General features: G+C 38.3%; 1 pseudogene; it reads left to right on the top strand.

Annotated features, from left to right (window-relative positions):
• The first annotated feature begins 2,026 nt into the window (after positions 1-2,026).
• Positions 2,027-10,896, top strand: LOC101672837 (annotated as a pseudogene).
• Positions 10,897-14,239: the final 3,343 nt, after the last annotated feature.

Below are 14,239 nucleotides of genomic sequence, written 5' to 3'. Positions count from 1 at the left end.
TCTAGTTGGTATGAAAATCCAAAAGAATCCACTTAGAAAATTTCAATTTCAGATTTTCACTGTTAATATTTTCAAATTATTGAACATTGAATGCAGGGACACTTCCTTAGGTTTTTATGCATTACTGGACAAGTTCTTGCACAGTGTAGGGTAAGAAGGCTATAACGTATAAAAATGTATCTGAGAGCCATATATCTTTGACACAACAAAGTCCAGGGAGGACTTTTTTAAAATGGGAGATATATTTGCATTTTTGTATGGTGACATTAAGCAACGTAGGAAAGAGAGGAAAAATGCAGAGAAGAAAGTATAATTGCAATTGGAAAGTCATAGAACAGGCAGGAGGGGATGAGATTGAGTGCATTCTGGGAGGCTAATAGTAAATTAAAGCAAAGACTTAAATAGAAGCAGGGAAGCTGAATATATGCATGAAAATGCAACAGATAACTAGATTTCATAATGGAGAAATATTGTAGTTTTCTTCCAATTGCTTTGAATCTTCCTCCCAGTGAAATGAGAGTTGAAGCTATCATCTGGAGGTAGAATATGAATAGAGTTTTGAGGATCAGAAAAACATGTGAAAGGCCATCTGGGGCAGTAGAAGCAACCCATACCAGTCAGGCTTTGCCCCTATCATTTACTAATATTCCACTTCTCAAGTTCACCATGGTGGAGTTCACCTCCACTATGCCAAACCCAATGAACAATTCCCAATTCTAGGCAACATCTGACACAGTTGATGAATCCCCTGTTCTTAAGACACCTTCTTTATTTATCTTCTAGATCACTATACTCTCCTGGGCTTTCTTGTACTTCTCTTTGGCTGTTCTTTATCAGTTTCTTTTGCTTGATTCTCCTTCTTCCTGACCTCTAAGCATTGGACTTCCTCAGGACTCAGTCATCAGCTCTCTATTGTTCTCTATCAACATTCTCTTTATAGTTGAGCTCATTAGTTGCAATGTTTTAAACATCTTCAATATGCTGATGGCTCCCAATTTTAGATTTCTAGTTCTGACATATCCCTTGAGCATTAAACTCATTTACCAATTGCTTACTCAACATCTCCTCTTGGTTGTCTAATAAGGTTCTCAAAATTAGCATGTCTAATATAAAACTCATGCTCCTCTCCATTTCTGCTCTCCCTTCCCCACCACAATTCACTTATCTCTCTATCTGTTTCATCTTTGTCAATGTTACAATTCACCTACCTGCTCAGATCAAAGCTGTATTATTCAGGGTTCTCCACAAAGCATAACCAAGAAGATATGTAAACATATAGAAAGAGAGAGATATCTTAAATAATTATTAGCTCAGCAACTATGAGGGCTGGAAAGTCTAAAATGTGCAGGAAAGCCAACAGGCTAGAGACTAAGGGAGGGGTTGATGTTACAACTTAAGTCCAAATGCAGTCAGGAGGCAGAATTTCTTCTACCTTGGGGGACCATAGTTTTTCTCTTAAGGCCTTCATCTGATTGGAGCATACCTACTCACACTATGAAGGGTAATCTGCTTTATTCAGAGTCTACTGATTTAAATGTTAATCACATTAATCATGTTAATGTTAATCTAAATTCAATTAAAATTTAAATGTTAATTTAAAAAGTATCTTCCCTACAACATCTAGCCAAGCTGACATAAAATTAACCATCATGGTCTACCCCTTGTCGACCAGACATCCATATGCATCTTCTTAAACCATATTTAATCTCCAAATAAAGGCCACAATAAGGTCATAGTTCTAACATATTACAGATATCCTGTGTATAACCAAAACACACTCATATTTTCCCTAGAAAAGAATACAAAGTCCTTAGGTGATAGTTTTCTTCTTGCCGTCTTATAATTAAATATGATGATATAAAGTGAATACATCTTATAGAGAAAAGGGAAAAATCAAAGATATTATTATATACATATGTGTACTTACATATATCACCTTTGGTGTCAATGTAGAGCTTGTATCCAATAAACCTCAAAAAGTCATTATTTTCAGTTCTTCCTCAGAGGAGGCCCATAGATGGCAGCCATGGCACTCCGCTAAAATGGCATGATCCTGCAGCCCCACTTCCACAAGGACTGGCAGGGGCACATGTCCACGTGGTTCAACCAGCTGGTGCCAGGAGATCTACAGACATAAGGCCTAGCAAGTCAAGGCATGCTGCATTGCTCCATGCCTTGCATGCAGAACCCCCTAGCCCATTGTAAAGTGTCCCAAAGTAAGGTAGCATGCCCAAGTACAAGCTGGATGGGGCTTCAGCTTGGGAGAGTTAAGGGTGGCTGGCATCCACATGAAGGTGGCATGGGTCATTGGGATTGCATTGGGCTTTCAGTGGATCCAAAAACGTGGAACAAGTCTATGGAATCCTTGTAGTCCAACTTGCAAGCAGCTCAAGTGGTATCATCCTTGGTTCCCAAGAAGGGAGACAACTCTGCTAAAGAACTCAAATTGGCTACTCAGCTAACAGGACTGGTCATACCCATAGGGAATGTCTATAAGAAGGAAAAAGCCAGAGTCATTACAGAGGAAGAGAAGAACTTCAAGGTCTTCACTAGTCTTAACATGGCCAGTGCCAATGCCTAGCTCTTTTCATATCTGGGTAAAAAGGGCCAAGGAGGGACACCTGGGTGGCTCAGCTGGTTGGGCAGCTGCCTTTGGCTCAGGTCATGGTCCCAGCGTCCTGGGAAGGAGTCCCATATTGGGCTCCTTGCTTGGCAGGGAGCCTGCTTCTCCCTCTGCCTCTGCCTGACACACTGCTTGTGCTCGTTCTCACTCCTCTTTCTCTCTGACAAATAAATTAAAAAAAAAAAAAAAAAAGGCCAAGGAAACTACAGACCAGGACATTGAAAAGAAAAAATTAAGTGTCATTGACAATTTGTAAAAAAAAATGTCATTATTTTCTTTTTCTCAATGCACAGTCATCTTGGTCGAAGGCCATAAATCACTTTGGAATAGATTGGGAGAAAGAATAGCAGGATACATTTTCAGCAGTGTACTGGGTCCTTCTCCAAGGGAAACTGGCTTTGCCTTCACTCAAGTTCAAGGGGTCCCAAGCCTATAAACTGGTTCAAATATAGGAATTAACTATGGGCCTGTGACTCTTTGCTTTTATGATTCAAATTTGACTTTTGTTCTTTTGACCTAGAACCCTCTGCTTATACAAATAAAGAATTTAGACTTGCCATGTATTTTACTCCTAGAAATATCAGGATCAGCTAGACAACAGATTTCTGCAAGTCATAATATTCTAATTGCTGCTTTGATTCTGCTGTTCATTAGAGTAACCATGCCCACCTTGCCTTTGGTGATTAAATAGCACCACTTGGTTTGATACCTTGGAATTCAATTACTTTCATTACATTTAGGTATTCCAAGTCTGTGACAGTTGTTTCCACCATAATTTCTGACTTCGGGAGGAAAACAATCACAGAGCTCTTCAAGAGTATTGGGCCTTCCCTCACAAACTTATTGCTCATAGTCATATTGAAAGGTATGTCCTCTGCACCCTCCTAGGATGGATGAGGAGATCTTAAGTGATAAATCCATTCTGACATTCCAATCTCCCTAAGCTTTTGAATCTCTTCCTCTATAGTTTATCAAGACAGTGCTGGCATTTCAGTCCATTTAGTGTAGGCCGTATCTTCTAATGTCAATGAATCTGTTGGTTTGTGTTTCGAGTAACCAATCAACTAATCAGGTAGAGTTCTTTCTAATCTCCTAAACTGCAACATTAAATCCACATCTCTGCTTAGTGGGCCCAAATCGATAAATTCTGCTTGATCCAATTTTATGGTCCTTCTACCATTATGCCACACCTGTAAATACTGACTCCCACCCATATTTCCTGGATTTATATTTATATAGATTGGCAAGATCATGTAGTTCTTGTGGAGTGCACTACACTCTTTATGGGTGACATTTTGTCTGTTACCATAGGGGGTCTACAGGAACTTGAGTCCAGTGATAGATCTAGAAGCAAAGACAGTGGTGGTCCTGAAGAGAATCATCAGTGTCTTGAAAGGCAACTACTTCATGGGAGGTCATTACAGTTTCTTTAGGCAGAGCAAGGTTAATCTCCTCAGATGAGGATGGAGTGGCTGCTTCTACTGGCAAAGAAGACTCATGGGAGTTAAAGTGTTCAATGTCCCCAGCTTTATCAGGATCTTCCCATATGTCCCTATTCTAATTTTCAGGATCTCATTCCTTCCCAATTTATGCCTTCACTTTAATAGCAGACACCCTGTGAGGTTGAAAATTCAATTTGCATTGTAATTCAACCACTTGCAGGATGAGACTCTGAGTTTGGTTTTCAGCACTCTCGGCTCTTTGGCTGTACAGGTGATAAGGGTTTCTTTCAGCACAGAATAGAAACCTTTAGGTCATTTATGCAGCACATGAGCTGGGAATTTGATTCCTAAACTCTTCCTTCTTTTTCCTTACTTGGTCCAGTGCAATTAGGAGTAGCCAGCCAATCCCGTACTCATTATTTTGCTAAAAATATTCTAAAATATTAAATACATAGCCACTCTGAAACTTGCCTCATAAGTATTTGACTAGGAGTATCTGATTATGAAACTTTGTGAATCTCTATTTTCACATCACACCACAGACAATCCATGTTATCTTCACCAATGGAAGTAGTCAATGGTACTTTTGAATTTAATAAGATTAGAGAACCAATTTCAAACACTGGGCACCATAGTCTAGCCAAGTTGACACTTAAGCATTATAAAAACCTATGATTAAAAGTAGAATTAAGCATTATAAAAGCCAACAAATCATCCTTGGTGTCTTTCATTCTTACTACATTAGATCCATCAGCTCCACTTTTGAGTATATCCTGCCTCTTATCACTTACCATATTCAAGATTATTGCCACCCTCATCAAGGTTATCATCATTGCTCATCTACACTCTCAAAATACTCTCTTTTTGGTTTCTTTGCTTTCACTCTGCCTTCTACCTCACTGGCCCCCTACCCTCTGAGTCCATTATTTATGCAGCAACCAGAATGGTTTACTTGAGACACAAATTTAATTGTTTCACTCACCAGCCCCAAAACTCCCATGGCCCCAACAAACTCAAAATAAAACTCAGACATCCTATTGTTAACAACTCTACATAGTCTCACCCTGACTCTCTTTCTTTGATTTTATTTCCATATTCACCAGCATTTTTATGAATTCCCCAATGTCTAATTGAAGGTATTTTTGTTTCTTTTGCCTGGAAACCTCCTCTCCCTGATGCTCTATGGCTCCATTCAGATCATTGCTCAGAAGTCATCTCTTCAAAGTCTTCTCAGGATCACTCTATTTAAATTAACTGCATTATACACTATTCCCTTACTCTGATTAACATTTCTTCATTACTCCTATCACCATATGGTATATCATACATGTATTTGTTTAATGTCTGCCTTCCTAAGTAGAATAAAACCTCCAAGAGGACAGGGGCTGTCCTGCCTTGTGTCTTGCCAAATCCTGAGACCCCAGAACTACATCTAATGTACAGTAATGCAAATCATTTATCAAATATATGAATGGCATTTATAGAGTACCCTAAGTTAGTACTCATAAGGTTGTTTAGAGGGTTAAATTTGATAATACACAAATGCCAAAGATTGACAATTATCTTCTAATTTCAATTCTTCCTTCTTTCCTAAGAGAATCCCCAATTTTTATTTACTCACATGGCTTCCCAGAATAAAGACTTCATTTCCACCCCATCCACACAGTCACACTGAACTAGTACCCACAACTGGTATCTGCAACCTCTGTCGTTCTTGCCACCTCTCTGCCTCTGGCCATGGATTCCCACAGATTGAATGAGCTTTGGGCCTTGGTGAAAATGTGTAAGCAGGATCTGAACATTCTGCACACCAAGCTATGTGCTTCCTGTGGGAGTGGGTGGCAAGTGTGGTGGGTGAAATACTACCTACTGCTCTTAAAACTAAATCAGAAGACAATGTCAAGGAGGATAAAACAGATAGAAAGAAGGTGGAGGAAAACATAAAGACAGAGGAACCCTCAAGTGAGGAAAGTGGTCTAGAAATTGACAATGAAAGTGTGATTGAACAAGATCCTGATGCCTCTCAAGGCATGGGAGGTGGGTGCCTGAGTGGCTCAGTTGGTTACGTGACCGTCTTCAGCTCAGGGCCTGATCCTGGAGTGCCAGGATTGAGTCCCACATCAGGCTCCCCACTCAGCCAGGAATCAGCTTCTTCCTGTGACCCACCCCTCTCTTGTGCTCTCTCTCTCTCTCTGTCTCTCACATACTCTTTCTCTATCTCTCAAATAAAGTCTTTTTTTTTTTAAGATTTTTATTTATTTATTTGACACACAGATCACAAGTAGGCAGAGAGGCAGGCAGAGAGAGAGGAGGAAGCAGGCTCACCACTGAGCAGAGAACCCGATGCAGGGCTCCATCCCAGGACCCTGTGATCATGACCCGAGCCGAAGGCAGAGGCTTTAACCCACTGAGCCACCCAGGTGCCCCTCAAATAAAGTCTTAAAAAAAAGAAGTGGGAGATGAAAATGTAGAGCTAACCAAGGAAATGATGGATCAAGGAAATAATAATAGTGGCTGACATTGATGCCCTAAGTGATGGTGAACTATGGAAAGCCATTGACTTGTTCACAGGTGTCCTCAAGCTGAATCTTCACTTGGCCATTCTGTATGCCAGAAAAGTCAGTGTCTTCATCAAATTACAGAGCCGAATGCTGCCATCTGAGACTATGACTGAGCTACTGAAATAAATCCCAATTCAGCTCTGCCTTCTGAGTAGTGAGGGAAAGCACACAGACTTCAGGGCCATTGGAAAGATGCAGCACGTGATCTTGCCCATGCTTGTAAACTGGATTATGAAGAAGATGCTCATGCATGCTGGAAGAAGTTCAACCAAGGGCCCTGAAAATTGCTGAACATGTGAGAAAGGATGAGCAAAAACATGAAGAGCAGAAGATCAAATTAAGAATAGAAAGGGTTAAGAAGGCTTGAGAAGGACATGAGACAGCCCAGAGGGAGGAAGAAGCTAGAGGACCATCAGGAGCACAGGATGGCTCCTTCCCAGTTTACTTTCTTGGAGGAATGCCTGGAATGGGGTAGGGTATGCCTGGAATGGCAGGGATGCCTGGGCTCAATGAAATTCATAGTGATCCAGAGGTTCTTATAGCCACACAGGATCCAGAAATTAATGGTGGCCTTCCAGCATGTGGCCCAGAAGCCAGCAAATATGTCAAAATGAGAGCAACCCAACTGGCAATTAGTAAATTGCCAGCCAAAGGACTTTCTGACAAATACAGCCCGTGCTGAAGGAAGAGCAACTTTGATCACCCAATGGACGTCACGATAATACAAACAAGTGTACCTCTGACCATTTCATGGAGAAAACTAGGGTGCTGTGAAGAGAATCTCTACTCCTCTGCCCCACAAGCAACTGAAACATTTTATAGTGGTTTGCCATTAGGGTATTCATTCAGATAATGTTTTCCTACTAGGAATTACAAACTAAACACTTTTTTAACCTTCAAATATTTAAGAACAATTTAAAAGGGTATGTTAATTCCTATAATTTCTATTTATTTATTTATTTATTTATTTATTTATACATACTAATCTTTTCAGGTTTTTTTCCTTTGGATTAATTGGGCAAGGCAGACACTTCAGTATGGAAGATTTATTGCTTAGTTTGAGTGAAATGAAGGTTTATTAGTGGGAAGCAAATACAGCATTTAAATACATAAAGTCTGGGTTGAATTTATGGTTTCTGAGGCCTTTTGACTTACCTTTTTAAATGCTTTACTTTTTAAAACATGATTTATTTCAATACAACCATTGGGACTACCAGTATTGCATTAGGATCTGGATGGGTACTAGAAGTACTTAGCAGGGCAGCTGCAATCTAACCACTACTTTTATATAGCATGTACCCTTATGCAGATGCATTTAAATCTTTTTTATTTAAATTTAAATTAAATTCACTGTGGTGAAGGGGTGATTTTTATATATGCGGAAGTGAAGTTGGATTACTTAGCTGTGTTCTTGTCTGATATAGAAAATAAATGTTTCACATTATTTCCACACACACCAAAAAAGACTCCATTTCCCACCATGCCTTTCGGTCAATATTGATCATGTGATTAGTTCCTGCCAACATGGCATAAGCAAAGTTCCACAAACTTCTGAAAAGAGATCATAAAAGAAGTGAGTAGAGGAGTTTGCCCCCCCTTCTCTTCCTTGCTGACTGCAGTTTAGATATGATGGATCTCCAGAAGCTCTAACATCCCTTTTGAAGCATGAGATGACCTTCAGAATAGAGGTTGGCAGTGGAGGATCAGGAGATACAAAGAGCCTAGGTTTTTGCTACCACAAAGTGACATAATATGTTCAGAACATCTGAACCTCTGAATGTGAGCAAAAAGTAGATTACTTTCATTTTTTATTTATTACCATTTTGAGATTTTCTGTTTCTTACAACCGTACCTACTCTTCACATTTTTAACACATAAATTGACCAGGACAAACTTTGGGTCCCAATAAACCCTTAATAAATATTATCTTTTACTTGGTATTACCATCATTGCCTTTTTTTATTTTTTTCTGTTTCTATATCTCTTATTAGCATTGTTTGTTGTTAAATGCTATGTACTATACCAAATTTTAGGGATATTGGCAAGAATAAGATAGATCGTTGAGTTAAAGGACATTGTGGTTTGGGAGGGTAGAAATAAAATTACAATACAACATGTATTGTGCTTTAATGTTTTAATAAAAACGTGCTATGGGAACAAATAGAAAGAAGAGCATAGGAAGTCTTCCAGGGGGAATAGAGGCAGATTCATTGGAGAAGACATAAATCTTGAAACAAGATGTAAATATGTTAGTAACTATCATGAGGACAAAAGGTTGGGGAGGGAGAGAGAGAAGCAAGAGGAATGACTGCATAAGGACTTTCCAATTTGGTGAGCAGGAGTAATTTGGATCTTTCAAAAAGAGAGAGAGAGAAAAGAAAAAGAAAAAAAAAGGGGGGGTTGTTTTCGTTTTTGCCTTTAAGAAAGCCCCGTCTCTTATCTTACCCAATACTTCATTGCAAATGTGAGGACATCATATTAAAACAAAACAAAACAAAAACAAAAGACAAGCAAAAAACATCAGCACCAAAGAGTTTGAGTAAAAGATGAGTTAATATCTTAGAAAGCAGAGTGGATTTCCAGATGGAACTTATATAATCAGGACTATTAAATCATGATGACATATCTTAGGTTGAAATTATTGGGGGATAGAGGTGGGGGGAGGAGGTTAGGAGGTGGCAGGACAGAATATACAAATGTATAAAATTAGAAAGACCATCTGAGGGAAAGATACCTACTTAAGGTTCTTAAGGCAACAATTTTTAAAGTAGTTTCTAAAAATTACACTCTAAGTACTCCCTAGTCTATCCCTTATATTGACAAGCAATAAGGAGCTTAGAATAGTATTCATTTGACTTTCATTTTCAGGGCAATTTCTGTATACATTTCAAAATCATCATCCTACCTTCACTGTATGTTTTTGCAGTGCAAGTCAGAGGATAAGGGAAGGATAACTAAGATAGCAAAACAAGGATGGACAGTTTGGGACTTCCTCCTTAAGACATCTTCACTGTTGTAACCTCAAGGCTTCTGGTGATTGCTAATTTGGATCCTCAGGATTCTTGACATTGTCCATTTAACCTCCTGAAACTAAGCTGACCTTAAATTTACTCCTGAAATTTCCCATACCTCTAATACTAGATTTAGCATTTGCTCACAACTTCTCTAATAGTGACTCTTGATTTTTTTTTTTTTGTCTTAATAATCTCTTCCATTGGCAAATTATTTTAAATGCAGTTTTTAACATGCCTTAGAGTCAAGTGCATTTCTGGGCAAATAACACACCTCTGAAAATACAATGGAAATCTATTGAAAACTATTAGTTGATCTATAAAAGTCTGATTTACAGATTTTAAATGTCAAGAATGACTGTAAAAAAAACCCAAAATAAAATAAGCAAAGCAAACAAACAAAAATACTCCACAAGGCAACACTTAAAGGGATTGATTTCTGGGACTGAAGAGGAAAGGGATAATAACATTTGCTTAATATTAATCTATTATAATGTATCCTTCATGTGAGCTTCTCTTTGCCACACTCTAAAGCAGCAACCCTTTTTACTGACCATATAATTCAAATCTTTCTTTGGAGAAATATGCAATAGTTGGTAATTGCATGCATTCTAAAGCATCTCATTTTATGCCCCCCAAATGCATGATTTACTTTGAATGATAAATATGGCTATGAAATGGAGTGTTTCCGGCATTCACAGATCAAATGTAACTAGGGAGAGATAACTCAGATGCATCCTGATGTTTTATATTTCCATGCACTAATATTTGCTTCACACCATATGTCACAGTTACACAAAAATGTGATAAAGTAGAACAGCCCAGTGGTTTTCTCTTCCAACATCTGGTCTTCTGAGGAAGTCTAACACTTTAGAGATTCATGTTTAAATCCCCAGATAGGTGGGATAATCAAATGCCTTGGTGACAGGAAGCAAAGGCAGTGCTGGAAAGTCTTCCCATTATCAAATTGGCATCAGTGAACACTGTGATAATCTCAACTGAGTTAAACAAACAGACCTAGAAGTCCAGTGGACCCTCCATGGAAAACCACACACAAAGTCCATTCCCAGAGCAGTAAAGAGAACCAGATGTCAGCCTTTTAAATGGTGGCTATCCGTCAAGCCTTCTGACTCTTCATTTTGTTCAACGCAGTCCAGCCCTGGAGGGACCACAGCTACCTAAGGAACAATAGCAAAATCATCTTCCTAAAGCTGGCTTGGCCAGTCTACACAGAAAAAGACCAAGACCACATCAGCTAAATTGATGGAATTTGCAACACATGCTTGTGTCCTTGTGTCTCCAATCCTTAAAAAACAAAAAACAAAAAACAAACAACAACAACAACAAAAAGATGGGGAAAATATGCTTTCATATTTCTTACTCCCCTGCAGGAATAAATTAGCTATATTTGTTCTCTTCATTCCCTTACATGTTCCTTGTTCTTTATGCGGACACAATATGGATACCAGCCCTTCCATTTCAAAGAAGCCCCTGAGTTCCCAAGTGGCCACCTTAGAAGCAAAACTTTACCTACCCTTCCTATCTTTATTTTGCATCACCACCTCATTTAATATATTATTGGCTGCTCTCTCCTTCTCAGAAGAGTTTTTCCTGCATGAAATGTCCACCTCTCTGCTTTTCTAATCACTCTCTGTAAATCTTTCATTATTATTATTATTATTATTATGTCTTTACTTTGTCTAGACACTCAAATTTTGATGTTTAGCAAACCTTGGTCTTAGGTCTTCTTTCTGTCTACATCTCTTCCTGGGTGATCTAACCCTCATCAACACTCCAGGCCTTTATCATCCATATGCTGTTTGTGTTGATATATTCTCTTCTATTTAGGTCTTTTGTCCACTCTTCTGTACCCTGTGCTGTACTGCATAAAGCTTATCTCTTAGGAACTCTGTCATCAGTTTTTCGTTTGGTGGTTTGCTTTTGTCAAGGAAGACACCAGCAGGAAATTAGATACCAGGTAAGATACTATTATCTTTCTGGCTTCTTCCCTGCCAGGCTCTGGGTTAGCAGTGGCTGCATTTCTTTACCAGAAACCATCGCTGTTAGGCAGGTTTCTTCTATAAGTATAGGTCTTGGAGCTTCCAGTAACTTCCCCTTTCCCTTTCCCCCTCAAACTGAGAGGTGGTAACTGCTTTCAGTTTTCAACCTGATCCCAAGTTGAAAATTGAAGTCTTCATTCCGGGGGACTTCCCCACTCTTGCCATGTTCCTGAACCCAGTCATCAGCTTTGTAAATAGTTTATTCATTAAAGTCTTTTCTTGTGCCTTCTTTCCAATATGACATCTATTTGTTGCCAAAACTCTGACCCACAGTCTGAAATTACCCTCATCTGTATATCAAGTTCATCTATCTTGCTGGAGGTCGAGATTCAAAAACTGACTACTGTGCTCACTTGGATTTTCTAGAATATTTAAATACTAACATGGACATCAATGAACATATGAGCTTCTCTTCCTCTATCTCTGTATTCCACTTTACAGGAAATGACATTTGCTATTTTCAAGCCAGAAACATGGAAGTCACCTTTATCCCCTTCTTTCTTCCAATTCTAATTATCCAGTGAAATACTAAATTTTACCAAGTCTGCTCTAAACATTTCTTGAATACATCCATTTCCTACATTCTCATTGCTTTTATGCTAAACTAGACTATCTCCAACTTTTGTCCGGTCTCCCCTATGATACATTTTCCATAGCAAAGCCAGAATGATCATTCTAAAAGGAGATGTCATTATATCAAAACTCTATTTAAAAATCCTTAAAATGGATTTCCATTACCTTTGGATAAAATCTAGGCTTCTTTCTATGGTTATGTGCTTATCCACTACCTGATCCATTCTCTGTTGTAACATTTATTTAATTTGTTATTTAAATGTCACCTGCCTCCATTAGAGTGAAGGTCCACAGGTTAGATGTTTGTCTTGAATTGTATTCCCCTAAAATTTATATGTTGAAGTTCTAATTCCCAGTATCTCAGAATGTGACCTTATTTGGAAAGAGTCATTGCATATGTAATTAGCTAAGATGAGTTCATACTGGAGTAGGGTGGGTCTCTAATCCAATATGACTGCTGTCCTTCTGAAAAGAGGAATGTGGACACAAACACAGACACATGTATAGGGAAGGTGACTGAAAAAAGTGGGGAGAAGATGTTCATCTCCAAGCCAAGAAAACAATCCCAGAACAGATCTTTCCCTCATAGCCCTTAGAAGGATTTAGTGTGCCAACACCTCCATTTTAAACTTCTAGCCTCCAAAACTATGAGACTATTAATTTCTGTTGTTTAAGCCACTTAGTTCTAGTATTTTTTTTACAGCAGCTTTACAGGGAATATGTCCATCTTAATTATTGTGGTACCCCAAGTCTCTGACAGTGTCTCAAACATACACAGTAGCTATTCTACAAATATTTATAGAATGATTGAATGAATTCCTGTAATTGCTGTGAAGCAAAATTTCATATTGGGCATGTAGGTCAGACCAATCTGATGGAGCTTAATTATTGAAGTATCAAGAGTATCTCATTAAAACCTGATCCCAAGTTGAAAATTTAAGGACAATGTTTAGTCAAGTCCCATCACATTTAATATTAATTAATTAAGCAGGAAAATAGAGTAAATTTTCCATCAGAAAGAGAAATAAAATGCTGAGGGTCGTTACTCAGCTAGAATAATAACATTTTAAACATACCGTATCAAATAAAATAAAATGCCATATCAGCTTTACCTTATTCTTTTCATAAGCCCTTTAGATTTTTCTTATCCAAATAATAGAGAGTCATTATAGTCAACAGGAAATCAAGCATAGAGGGTTGGAAAAATTTGAATGGGTCCTTTGTCATTTTTACTTACAACTGAGGCCACCAGGCAAGGAAGGTTATTTAGTTGCTACTTTTTGAGTTTGTCTTTTCCTAAGTCAAACCTGAGAGTTTCAACACCCTCAACAGAGTACTTATAGGCCAAAGGTTGGAAACCTTATTAAAATTTCATGAACCTGAATCCAATGTATTGGTTTATTCAGCTTTCCTTGGTGTTCCTAAGGTATACATGGTTCAGCTGAGGCATGGCATGTGGATTTCCTAGTGAATAGTGAATTCTGTAAGTTTATATGTATTCAAAAATGCATATCTCTTAACCCAATATCACATGTTCAACTTAGCTAATATCTTGGAAATCAGAGCCTCCTTGGCATTTGGGGCACCATAGGTTGGCATTTCACAAATGAAACAGTCCTCTTTAATTAAATAAAGACGAGTCATGATGATAAGTGGTGACTATAATTTGAATTAAATTATATTCTGAATGGTTAAGTCTAGAAAAATCAGCAGCCTAATAAAACTCATTAGTATTGACTTTGACTTGGTGACATCAACGATCTCTTCCAATTTTTATTCTTCAGGTGTAAAGTCACATACATGACACTGGTGCATGTCTTATGAAATGTCATCAAGCTTCCACCTTCAAAGAATTGAGAATACTTGAATTTGACCACTTTTAATAGCATTTCTCTCTTATTAACTGCTATTTTGTGCGTCTAAATCACGAATGAAACCATTAAGTGCAGTTGATATTTATACATACCAA

Source organism: Mustela putorius, unplaced genomic scaffold (genome assembly GCF_011764305.1).
Source record: "Mustela putorius furo isolate JIRA1106 unplaced genomic scaffold, ASM1176430v1.1 tig00000129_pilon_pilon_pilon, whole genome shotgun sequence".
NCBI lineage: Eukaryota > Metazoa > Chordata > Mammalia > Carnivora > Mustelidae > Mustela > Mustela putorius.
This window is presented reverse-complemented; position numbering and strand designations above follow the sequence as displayed.